General features: G+C 40.3%; 1 long non-coding RNA gene across 1 annotated transcript; it reads left to right on the top strand.

Moving 5' to 3' along the window:
- The first annotated feature begins 14 nt into the window (after positions 1-14).
- LOC112931780 (uncharacterized) lies at positions 15-10,687 on the top strand. The gene is made up of 2 exons (XR_003237360.2): positions 15-151; positions 8,942-10,687. It is a non-coding gene; the product is annotated as an uncharacterized lncRNA (long non-coding RNA).
- The last annotated feature ends 858 nt before the right edge of the window (positions 10,688-11,545 follow it).

The raw sequence follows: 11,545 nt of genomic DNA, 5'->3' as shown, positions 1-11,545 counted from the left end.
GGAGGGGATGAGGAGGCCGCCCCCTCGGCCAGCTTCGGCCCGGCGGGCGAGAAAACCGGGCCGGGTCCCCGCCGTGCTCCGAATCCGAGATGCCGCCGGTGGACCCTCTGCGTCTGGTTCCCTCCGGGCCTAAGATGAAAACAGCACCCGGGTGTGTGTCTGTCTGTCGTGTGTGTCTTGTATTAAGGAATTTTTAAACATTCACCGAAAGCAGTGTGTTGCACCGACGAGAACAGCTAACTGCTGCTAGCTGTGTTTTTCCGGTTTTGTCTCATTTATCTCCTCCCGCCCATACCCCCTAATCTCGGGTGTTTTAAGAGAAACCGTCTTATTCATAAGTATAAGGTATATACCTAACCTGACTTTTTAAGGCCAAATCAACATTCAATGAAATTAAATCCGTCATCTAATTCCTAAGGCCACGTTCGGATTCTCACAGTTGCCTTAACGACCTTTCACAGTAGGTTTGTGGCCTCCGAATCCTAATTAAGGCCGAGGGGGTTGCGTTTGGATCACGTGTCGATAGCTTTAAAATTAGCCAACACCGGAGCTCTTGAGGGTGTAAGGCAGCCGGGCTGGACACACGGTCACCTGCTGATTGATCCCCGCTGATTTACGTTCGTTTCAGAAGATGTTTGCAGGGCGCCTACCACGTGCTGTGATGTGCAGACACTGGGACTGGGGGAGGGGAGTGTTACAAGAGAATAAGCCCAAGGGCCTGCCCTCAACCCTCAACTCCCTGACGGGGGTGGGGGTGGGGGGATGCGGTGTTCTGATCCTTTGGAACCTGAACTGGTAGTAAAGACTGCAGCATAATCATCTCACTCAGAATAGGTCTTCCTTGGCGGCCCTTCCAGCCTAGTTGTGGAGGGCCTTGAGTACCGTGCCAAGATGCGTATCCTGAAACCCTGGGAAGTAATCCATGGGAAGTCCTGGTACTCCCGCCACCCAACTCTTCCCTCTCCTTCAAACCCTATCCAAAATGCTGTTTCTTTCAGTAATGTCTTTTTTGATTCCATAACCTGGTGGAAACCATTTTCTCAACTGAGTTTCCACTACCCTTTGGGTTGTGCCTCTTCTAGATGTGTCTGACGTTCAATCTGAATAGTAAGTATTATCGGTGTGAGTCTGAACTCCATTAATAGGCTGTAGATTACTCAGAGGGAAATTCATTCTTTTGTATCCCTCAAGATCTGCGTTTGAATGCAGTAAAGGCCTCAGTAATTTTCAATTTCCCCACTTCCTTTTCACACTTTGAGACATTCATAAAAATCAGTATAAAGTCGTGGTGGACTTAGATCATGGGGGTTGGTAGCCTGCATCTGCCACTCATTAACATGTGACCTTGAACAAGTTACTTAATTTTTAAAGGCTATTTTCTCACGCGTAAAGTTAGATTTAATAGTATTTATGTCGTTGGCTTCTTTAGAGAACTAAACGAGTTCCTAACATACTTAGGACAGGAGCTAAAGCCGAGTATTAGCACTTGGGTTTTGCCCATGAGTTGCCTATAGGTTGTTTCTATATGTCTGTTCATTGTCTTTATTCATTTAAATACCTGGTTTCCTGAGCGGGATTCCCCAGCTTCCTCCATTGTCTATGTGGAATGCCCCTCAGTCCTTTTTCATGATCTCACCTCTCCACATCTCCCTGCTTGCCAGTTACCATATTTTCTTCTTCATTCATTAGTTACTGCTCCACCTGAGAATGTGAACTGAAAACTGTCTTTATGGCAGCCTTTTTGTAGTTTATTTTCATCTTTCTTTCTGCTCATAAAGAGTCCAAAAGAGCTGGACTTTTCGGTTTCTTTCGGTTTTACTCAACTTTTTTTTTTTTTTAACAAGAGGAAAAAAATTCTCACTTGTTCAATTTTAGCTTCCGATAGTCCATTGAAGAATAGTAGGATAAATTCCCTCCTTAGCTGTAAGTTATTTTTTACCTGTCTCTAAACCAGCACCATAGTTCATATTTTAATTTTGTTTTCATTTATGTATATTTTCTCCCTTTCTGAGTGTTAGTTGCAATCCATATTATTTGCTAGTTTTATAGGTCAATGGGTTATTTTAGAACAGTTCTGTGTGTTTCAGTTGACATATACTCTCTTCCCTGTCATCACATATTGAGTCAAACCTGTGTCAGTATGAGCACTGTAACACTTCAGCCACTGACTTTTGTTTTTAAGGTAGCTCTTTCATTTTAGCTCCATATTTAGCTAATGCCATGAAGGGAACAAGACCTTTATCTCATTTCATGTCTCAGGCACCATAAAATGCTGAGTCACAGTCATCTGAGGGCTGTTCTCAACAGGCAAATGATTTAAAGTTTGAGCCTGGAGTGATTTCAGATTTCTGCCAGACTTATATTGTTGTTCAATTCCTTTAAAAAATTTTTTTTAAATTTGGTGCACTGATGGAATTGTGAGGGATTAAGGTGGGGAGAAGGTGGATAAGGACTAGGAAGGAGATATATGAACTGTAATAGTTTTAAGGCCTTTTATACTGTTCACAACCAACATAGTATAAACAATGTAATCCATTACTTTATAGACAGCCTTGTATATATGGTTTAGTCAGTTCAGACAGTTTTGTTTTTAGCCTTTTAAAAAAGTATTTAAGTGAGAGAGTGTGGATGTGCAGGTGTGCATATGTAAGTGGGAGTGGGGTTAGGAGGAGCAGAGGGGGAGGGAGAGGAAAAGAATCTCAAGCAGACTCGGTGCTGATCACGAATCCTGTGGCAGGGCTAGATCTCATGACCCTGAGATCATGATCTGAGCTGACACCAAGAATTTGATGCTTAACTGACTAAGCCACCAAGGTGCCTCTTTCAGCCTTTTATCTAATTAGTTTTGAATGTATAGGGCAGATGATCCCAGTTAAAGTATTTTTCAGGGGATACACAAGAAGGTACTCTGGCTCTTGTCATGAAGATATTCGGACTTCAGAATTGATGATGCTACTCTGGGAAGAAAAAATTGTGAGGGTTAGATCACTAAATTCCTTGCGGTTCCCAAACTAGATTGTTTAGTGATGGGGCAACTTGGTGGTATATGATGTATACATATATACATACATATATACACATATGTGTATATGATTATATAGGGTGTATAGCCCCACTGCTAACTTGTCAAACCCTATCTTGTCAGACCTTTCCATGTCAGCACATTGTAAAAAGTCCAGGTTGCTTATAAATTAAAAGTGGATGTTTAGAGGCACCTGGGTGGCTCAGTCAGTTAAGGGTCTGACTCTTGATTTTGGCTCAGGGTGTGAAATTGAGCCCCACATTGGGCTACACACTGGGTGCAGTGCCTGCTTAAGATATCTCTCCCTCTCTCTCTGCCCCTCCCTGCCATTCATCATCAAATATGTATTATGGACCCATTGTATAACAAACACTATTCAGGGTTAGGAATACGGCTATAAATAAAATCTCTGGGGATGCCTGGGTGGCTCAGTGGTTGAGCGTCTGCCTTTGCCTCAGGGCCTGCTCCCGGGATCCGGGATCGAGTCCCACATCCGGCTCCCTGCATGGAGCCTGCTTCTCCCTCTGCCTATGTCTCTCCCTCTCTCTCTCTGTATGTATCTCATGAATAAATAAATCTTTAAAAACAAAACAAAATCCCTGCCCTCACAGAACTTACATCTAGTAGGGAAGATAGACAATAACCAGGTATATAGTAGATTAGATGGTAATATATATTCTGGAGAAAAGGAAAGGGATAAAGAATATAAAAAGTATTGGGATTAGGTACTATTTTTATTTAGGATATTTGGGGAAGATGTAATTGATAAGATGACATTTGAATTTCAGTCCAAAAGAAGTGAGGATAATTGAGAAAACTTTCCAGGCAGTGGGCCTGCAAAGCCCTGACTTATTAGAGGAAGGCCAATATGGCTGGGTACAGCAATTTATGAAGATAGTAGAAGGAGAGGTTGTGAAATCACAGAAGTTGTGGGAGACCCAGTCAGGTCCATTATGACTTTGGCTTTTATTCTGTATCCTTAAAAGGTTTTGAGCAGAGGAAAGCCTAAACTAAGTTGCATTTTAAATGTATCATTCTGATAGCTGTGTTGAAAAGCTTATAATAAAACCCAGGCTGAGAGATGACTTGGAGAAGGGGGGTTGGTGAGGATTGGTTGGATTCTGGATATATTTTGAACGTTGAGCTGATAGAATTAAAAGTTGGATGGAATGAAAGTGTAAAAATAAAAGTTCATGTTAAATTAGAGGTGCTTATTAGACATTCAAGGAGCAATGTAAAACAAGTAGTTTTTTTTTTTTTTTTTTTAAGAGTTTGTTTATTCATGAGAGACAGAGAAAGAGGCAGAGAGACACAGGCAGAGGGAGAAGCAGGCTCCATGCAGGGAGCCCAACCTGGGACTTGATCCCGGGACTCCAAGATCACACACTGGACCAAAGGCAGGTGCTAAGCCACTGAGCCACCCAGGGATCACCAGCAGTTGGGTTTTTAAGAGTGGAGTTAGAATAGGTGATCGTCCAGGCTAAAGATGTAAATTTGGAACTCTTTCAACATATTGAGGGTGTATAGAAAGATAAGACTAAGTAAATTCACCTAGGATAGTTTGCTTGTAACTGCATATTAGAACCCCTGGAGAAGATTTGCAAAAATGGCAGTCGTTGAGTCTCTCCTCCCATATCAGAAAGAAGGCAGGGTGTTGTACCATTTTATTTATTTATTTATTTTTGGAGAGAGTGGAGGGTATGGAGGTAGAGGGAGAAAGAGAATCTTAAGTAGGCTCCATGTCCAGCATGAGTGCAAGACAGGGCTCCATCTCATGACCCCGAGATCATGACCTGAGACGAAATTAGGAGTCAGAAGCAGAAGCTTAACTGAGCCACCCAGGTGCCCCAAGGGCACTGTATTTTTTTTTTTTTTTTAAGATTTTTTATTTACTTGAGCAAGGGGAAGAGCAGAGGGAGAGGGAGAAGCACACTCCATGCTGAACAAGGAGCCTGCCATGGGGCTTGATCCCAGGACCCTGGAATCATGACCTGAGCCAAAGGCAGATGCTTAACTGACTGAGCCAGGCACCCCGAGGACACTTGTATTTTTAAAAATAGTCTAACATGATTCTATTTTTTTTACATGATTCTATTTTTTTTTTTTAAAGATTTTTTATTTATTTATGACAGAGACAACAGACACAAAGAGAAAGAGAGAGGCAGAGGGAGAAGCAGGCTCCATGCAGGGAGCCTGACATGGAACTCGATCCCCGGTCTCCAGGATCACACCCTGGGCTGAAGGCAGCACTAAACCACTAGGCCACCAGGGCTGCCCTGATTGTATTTTTGAACACAGATATTATTTACACTTTTTTTTTTAAAACAATGTAAACAGTAAATCCTGGAGGTAAGATGGATGATCCTCATAGCTGTTTCCAGATATTTCTGTTTCCTGAATTCTTAAAAACATAAGGCTTTTACTCTCTTATTAGACCATATTACCTACTACCCCATATTGCATTGACAATTTATTGGCCCCTAGAGTCACTCCCCTTATATCTTAAAATTTTTACCTCACCCAACTCTACTATCTTAACTCTTGGCTTGAGGGACACCTGAGTGGCTCAGCGGTTGAGCATCTCCCTTCGGCTCAAGGTGTGATTCTGGAGTCCTGGGAACAAGTTCCCCATTGGGCTTCTGCTTCTTCCCTCTGCCTATGTCTCTCTGCCTCTCTCTCTCTCATGAATAAATAAAAAATAAAATCTAAAAAAAAAAAATTATTGGCTTGAAATTTACATGTAAATGATCCAACACCTTGGCCTTTCAGTTACTTGAACTCACATCCAATGATCTTGTCCTCCACTCCTTTGGAACTACTCATTCCCATAGTTTTATAATTTTGTCATTGCTAAACTTTTCTTAATTCCATTCACTGACTGTCATTCCATTCCTTCTATTACTCTGACTCCAATTATCTTTTAACCACACCAGGATTGGATTTAGCAAAGTGGAGACCATAAGTGAGAATGGAACAAGGACTTTGAGAGTATGCTCAGGGAGAGATAATAAATTTTGACAGTGAGATTTTAGCAAGAATGTAGTACTATCAATGGATTATGGATGCTGGCCCTATAGGACTTGCTGAAGGTTTTGATGTGGATATTGAAAAGACAAGATGACTTCTAGATTTTTGACTTGAGGCTAAGCTGGGGGTAGAGTCATTTACAGAGACGAAAAAGACTAAGGGGAGAAGCAGATGTGGTTATGTGAATCAAATATTCTATTTTGGCATAGCTAAATTTGAAATTCTAATTTAACTAGAGATGTAGGCTAAGGAATTACTTGGAACTTGGAAGAAGTCAAAGCTGGGATACTTTTAAGACAGAGAAAGGCAGAGACAGGCAAAGGGAAGAGAAGCAGTCTCCATGCAGGAGCCTGATGCGGGACTCGATCCTGGAACTCCAGGATCATATCCTGAGCCAAAGCCAGACACTCAACTGCTGAGCCACCCAGGTATCCCTAGAGCTGGGATACTTTTGCCACAGTTGTCCTCTGGCAGCATTCAAAGTCTAGGGACCAAGGGGTAAGGAGGAGAAAACAGCCACAGTTAGAGTGGCCTGTAGGTTTTTATTTGAACAGGAAGGCAAAGTAAGTTCAGAGAATGGGATGAACTTATGGGAACTTTGATAGTGAATTCCAGAAGAAGAATTCCAACCTTATGATAATTTTGGACCTAATCCACAGGAATTTAAACTTCTAGTACCAGCCAATATTACTTTGAAACCATTTCAAATCTGGTGTGATATGCTTCATAAACCCTAGGATGATTTATTATAGAACTTTAATTATATTAAAAGATATCAGACATTTTTCCAATTCTAGCCTAATCAAGAGTCCTAATGTTTTCTTTTTGTTTTGTTTTGTTTTTTTTTTTAAGATTTTTATTTATTTATCCATGAGAGACACACACACAGAGAGAGACAGAGATACAGGCAGAGGGAGAGGGAGAAGCAGGCTCCATGCAGGGAGCCTAACGTGGGAAGAGTCCTAATGTTTTGAGTTTCTGGATCTGAGGGATTAACTGATTTCTCAAATGAAAAAGGAGAAAACTCAATCTAGCAAAAAAATTTCATTAAGTGACTTTCAGAATCAGCTATTTTTCATTTTTATCTCAACTTGAATATTTTTTAGACATAATGAGTTCATGAAGGTAGATATCTTGCTAACAAGGAAATTAAGATTATTTATTTATTTATTTATTTATTTATTTATTTATTTATTTATTTATTTATAAAGATTTTATTCATGAGAGACACACACACACAGAGAGGCAGAGACATAGGCAGAGGGAGAAGCAGGCTCCATGCAAGGGAGCCCAGTGTAGGACTTGATCCTGAGATTCCAGGATCACGCCCTAAGCTAAAGGCAGGTATTCAACTGCTGAGCCACCCAGGCATCCCAGAAATTAAGATTTAAAATTTTAATACCTTTATGTAATTCTAAAGTCTAAACTATATAAAAATTATACAAAAAGAAATCTTGCTTCCATTCCTGTCCTTTCTATCCCATTTCTCTCACTCTGCATTGCCTGAAATTCTTTTCTTTTCGTTGCCTGTAATTCTTAACTTAGCCTTCCATCATGTCTTGATACAAGTCAAATACAAATTTATATTCTATCTCCTTTAACTTGAAAAGTAGAATACTATACGCACTGCTCTGCATTGGCTTTGATCACCTAATGAATCCTGAAAATTCTTCTATGTCAGTACATACAGATTTCATTTTTTTCTCATATTTTTGTAGGAACATACATCGTGAAGGCTGTACCATGATTCATTTAATTCTTTGTTAATGGGCACTTGCCTTATTATCTGGTAATTAAGATATGTGTATGTACCACAGATGAAAGTGCCTTAGAAGTTATTCTTTATTTCCCAACTTTTAGAAAAAAAGATCCGATTCTTCAGGGGCATTCTATAAGACTCAATCACGTTTTGAATTTATTTTTGATAGTTTAATTTTTAAAGGAAGTTGCTTTAATCAAAAGATTTTCAAATTTTCTTTAGAACAGAAAGCATTAATTTCAAATATAGTGGAATTAAAGAGCTCCCAGGGGACTATATAAAGCCATCAGCATCAGCTTTTGCCATTTGAGCTTGAAGTCATTAGCTTTCTCCTATGATTCAGGGAAAGATACCTTGAAATTGAAAGAGCACTAGCTTTGAATTACAGTTTCTAGGTCAACGTAATGGAGACTACTTGAGCTGTGGTTTAGCTGTGAACCTGGCTAGCAGATTTTCCCTACTAAAGAAATAAGCTACTCAGGTCAAACTGGAAAATACGTAGAAGAAATCTAGAGGAAATTGGTCTTGGCAATGGAAGCCCTCTTTTCCTCTAAAAGAAACTATGCTAAAATACTTTTTCCTTGGAAAGAAGAACCCATTCTGAATTTTTATTTCAGCAAACCAAAGATAAGCTATTTAAATGTTTTTTACCAGGCAGCCTGGTGGTTTTAGCTTTGCCTTCAGTCTAGGGCCTGATCCCGGGGACCCAGAATCAAGTCCCACATCAGGCTCCCTGCATGGAGCCTGCTTCTCCCTCTGCCTCTCTCTGTGTGTCTCTCATGAATAAATAAATTTTAAAAATCTAAAAAAAAAAAAAAAAAAAATGTTTTTTACCTACCAGATTAGTGAACTAGCAGACTAAGAAGGGTCATGACTGAATAGCCCACCTTATCTAGAAAGCCATCATTTCAATGGTGACCTGGAGTGGAGTGTCACACCCTAACTCCTGCAAGAAATTTCTTAAGAATTCTTTTGTCTCTTTTCTCAGCAAGATTAATGAAGCTCTAAATGTTAGTTGTAACCACTCCCCTAAAAGTTGCTCTGGAAATCACTATAAGTTATGGCTGCTCTCCTTTGCTGAGATGGTCATCAGTAATGACAACTAACATTTATTGAATACTCACTCTTGCCAGGTGCTGTTGAATGGGCATAGCCTCTTTTCTCAAAGACCATGCCCTATGAAGCTTCAACGCTGCCTGTTCTCCAGCAATTGGATTCCTGAATTGGACGGACATTGAGAAGTGAATGTGGTTTACCCATTGATATGAAGGATTCCATTGCTTTTTGCAGATGGGAGATAAGCAATCATTGTTAGGTTCCAGAATGCTCTATAAGGATAAGGGAAATGCCATCTGTAGATATCTGCAGACCAAAGACCATAGTTCTTCTGTTGTGCAATAAATGTTGTTACAAGATTTCTTTTCCTTTAGTGCCCGTGGTTCTTGGTCACACCACTTTGAAGAATGAAGAGGTAGACCAGTTGAAGAGTGGTGGGCAGCAAAGCAAAATTTATTGAGCAATAGTACAAAGCTCCTAAAAAGGAAGGGGACCCTAGAGGGTTGCCACTGGAGTTTCTAAGTCTAGGGCTTTTCATGGGCTTGTTGGCTGGCTGTCTTAATCTGATTAACCCCTCAGATTAGCCTGTCATCCAATCAGGTTTTTGTCATTTACCTATCACATGGGAAAGGGTGGTGGGCTCCTTTCAGGGCAGTTTAGAACTCTTTTTAAGGGTGGTTTCCTCTCAGGGCAGGGCCCCTTGTCCCTGCTTGCCTTTCTTTTAACTATTCTCCATTATTCTGAGTGTGAAAGTAATTTAACGATTCCTTCCCATTTTTCTTTAAGTTTCATGGGAGCAAGAATTGTATCTCTCTTGCTTGTCAGCGCTTGATAAGGAAGACTTTTATTTAGGGTGGAGGAAGGGGACTATTGTGTGTAATAGGTGTAGGGACCACTGAGCTAGAATTTTGCCACGTGAGAGATTAGGTTCAACTCTGAATAGAGCATGAACAAGTAGGAATTTATAGTCAAGGAGCAGGGTGGGGTCAGTGGAATGAAAATTACTAAGAGGATGCATCTGAGGTCAGGGAAGATTCTGGCTAAACTGATCTAACAGGATTCTTGCTGAAGGCAGGCCAGGATGATCAGACATCATCTGGGGTTTAGTGGAGGATGAGGAACCTGATTACATGTTGAGGGTGATCACATATGGAAGATGGGGGATTCTGGTTAACCAATTTATCAGGATTCTTGTTTAAATTGGACAAAACAGATGAATTAGAAGTAAAAAGGCCTCATTGAAAAAGAGTTCAGGAGAGACCGAGTTTGCATTGAAATACCATTCACATGTGTATAAAGCAAAAATATAAAACTCCCCGAAGAAAGGTAATGCATGCCCTAATTTAACATTAGTGTGTGTGCATGCTAGCATTTACTGGATTATGTGCAACTTATGTCTAACTAGTAGGCTTTAGGCTCTCAATGAGTAGAGTTTGTGTTTTTTGTCTTTTTCTATTTCCTAGCAAAATACCTGGCCTAGAGACTGAATACATGTTTACAGAGTGACTGTGTTTTTCTGAATGTATTATGTTCCCAAGCGTTTTCCATAAAGTTTTTGTTTTGTTTTGAAAGAGAGAGCAAGCAAGCGCGTGCACAGGAGTTTGGGGGGGGGGGGGGGCGGCGGGAGGTGAGAAGGGGTCCCGCAACCCTGAAATCATGACCTGAGTTGAAATCAAGAGTTAGACATTAAACACAAAGTTTTTTACGTGTTAAAAAATAAACACATTACAAATGGGACTGGGGCTCTGCACAGAAGCATCTATCTACTCTTGTGCTTTTTCTGTGTATGTTACAATTCAATAAAAATTTCTCTAGATTCCTAGTGACTTTGTATTATGAATATGTTCCCTATCAGTTATAAGTTGTGCACTTGAGGATTTACTTTATAATTTTGATTTCTCTTGACAAAGAGCTTTCATGTTCTATTTGTTTTAAGAAGTGTGTAAAGCATAAAAATGGCCCTGAACACACTCAGCTCTCTACCTCCTTATTGCCCCAGTACTTCCCAGTACCTCATACCTATAAGACCCTCATCCTTCCAGTTGCTCCCATCACAAACAACTCGATTATTTCACCCTGAACTCCAGCTTTCCATTTCCATCCACTCATGTTATCTAATGCCTCTGACTCTTAACCCAGCAGATGAAGTGGCTTCTATTCTACTTTTCAGATCTAACTTGGTGACTGGTTATCAGAGATACCAATTTTTTTTTTTTTTTTAAGATACCAATTTTGAAGGAAAATAAAATTCAATCTTTCTGGACCTCTTTCATTTCCCACCTCTCCTACAATACCTGATAATGGAAAGGCAAAGGAAAACTTTCCCTCACTGTCCATCCCCAGCAATTATTCAAATTCTCCTACTGAAAGTACTAAACTCTACCTAGCAGATATTTTTCTTTCTAAATATTTCTAATCTTTTGAACTATTTGTCACCTCAGGAAATAAGTGGAATATTTAAAAAACAGGTTATTCTGAGGAGACATTTAACATTTTACATATATTAATTTTTACAATATCAGTCATGCTGTAAAGAATATCAACCACTTTATTTTAAAAGGCTAATAAGAGGGGGACCTGGGTGACTCAGTTGCTTAAGCGTCTGCCTTCAGCTTGGGTCATGATCCCAGGGTTCTGGCTTGAGCCCCACATTGGGCACCCTGCTCAGCTGGGAGCCTGCT

This window comes from Vulpes vulpes, chromosome 2, assembly GCF_048418805.1.
Source record: "Vulpes vulpes isolate BD-2025 chromosome 2, VulVul3, whole genome shotgun sequence".
NCBI classification, from domain to species: Eukaryota; Metazoa; Chordata; class Mammalia; order Carnivora; family Canidae; genus Vulpes; species Vulpes vulpes.
The sequence above is the reverse complement of the archived record's forward strand: the minus strand, read 5'-3'. Positions and strand labels throughout refer to the sequence as shown.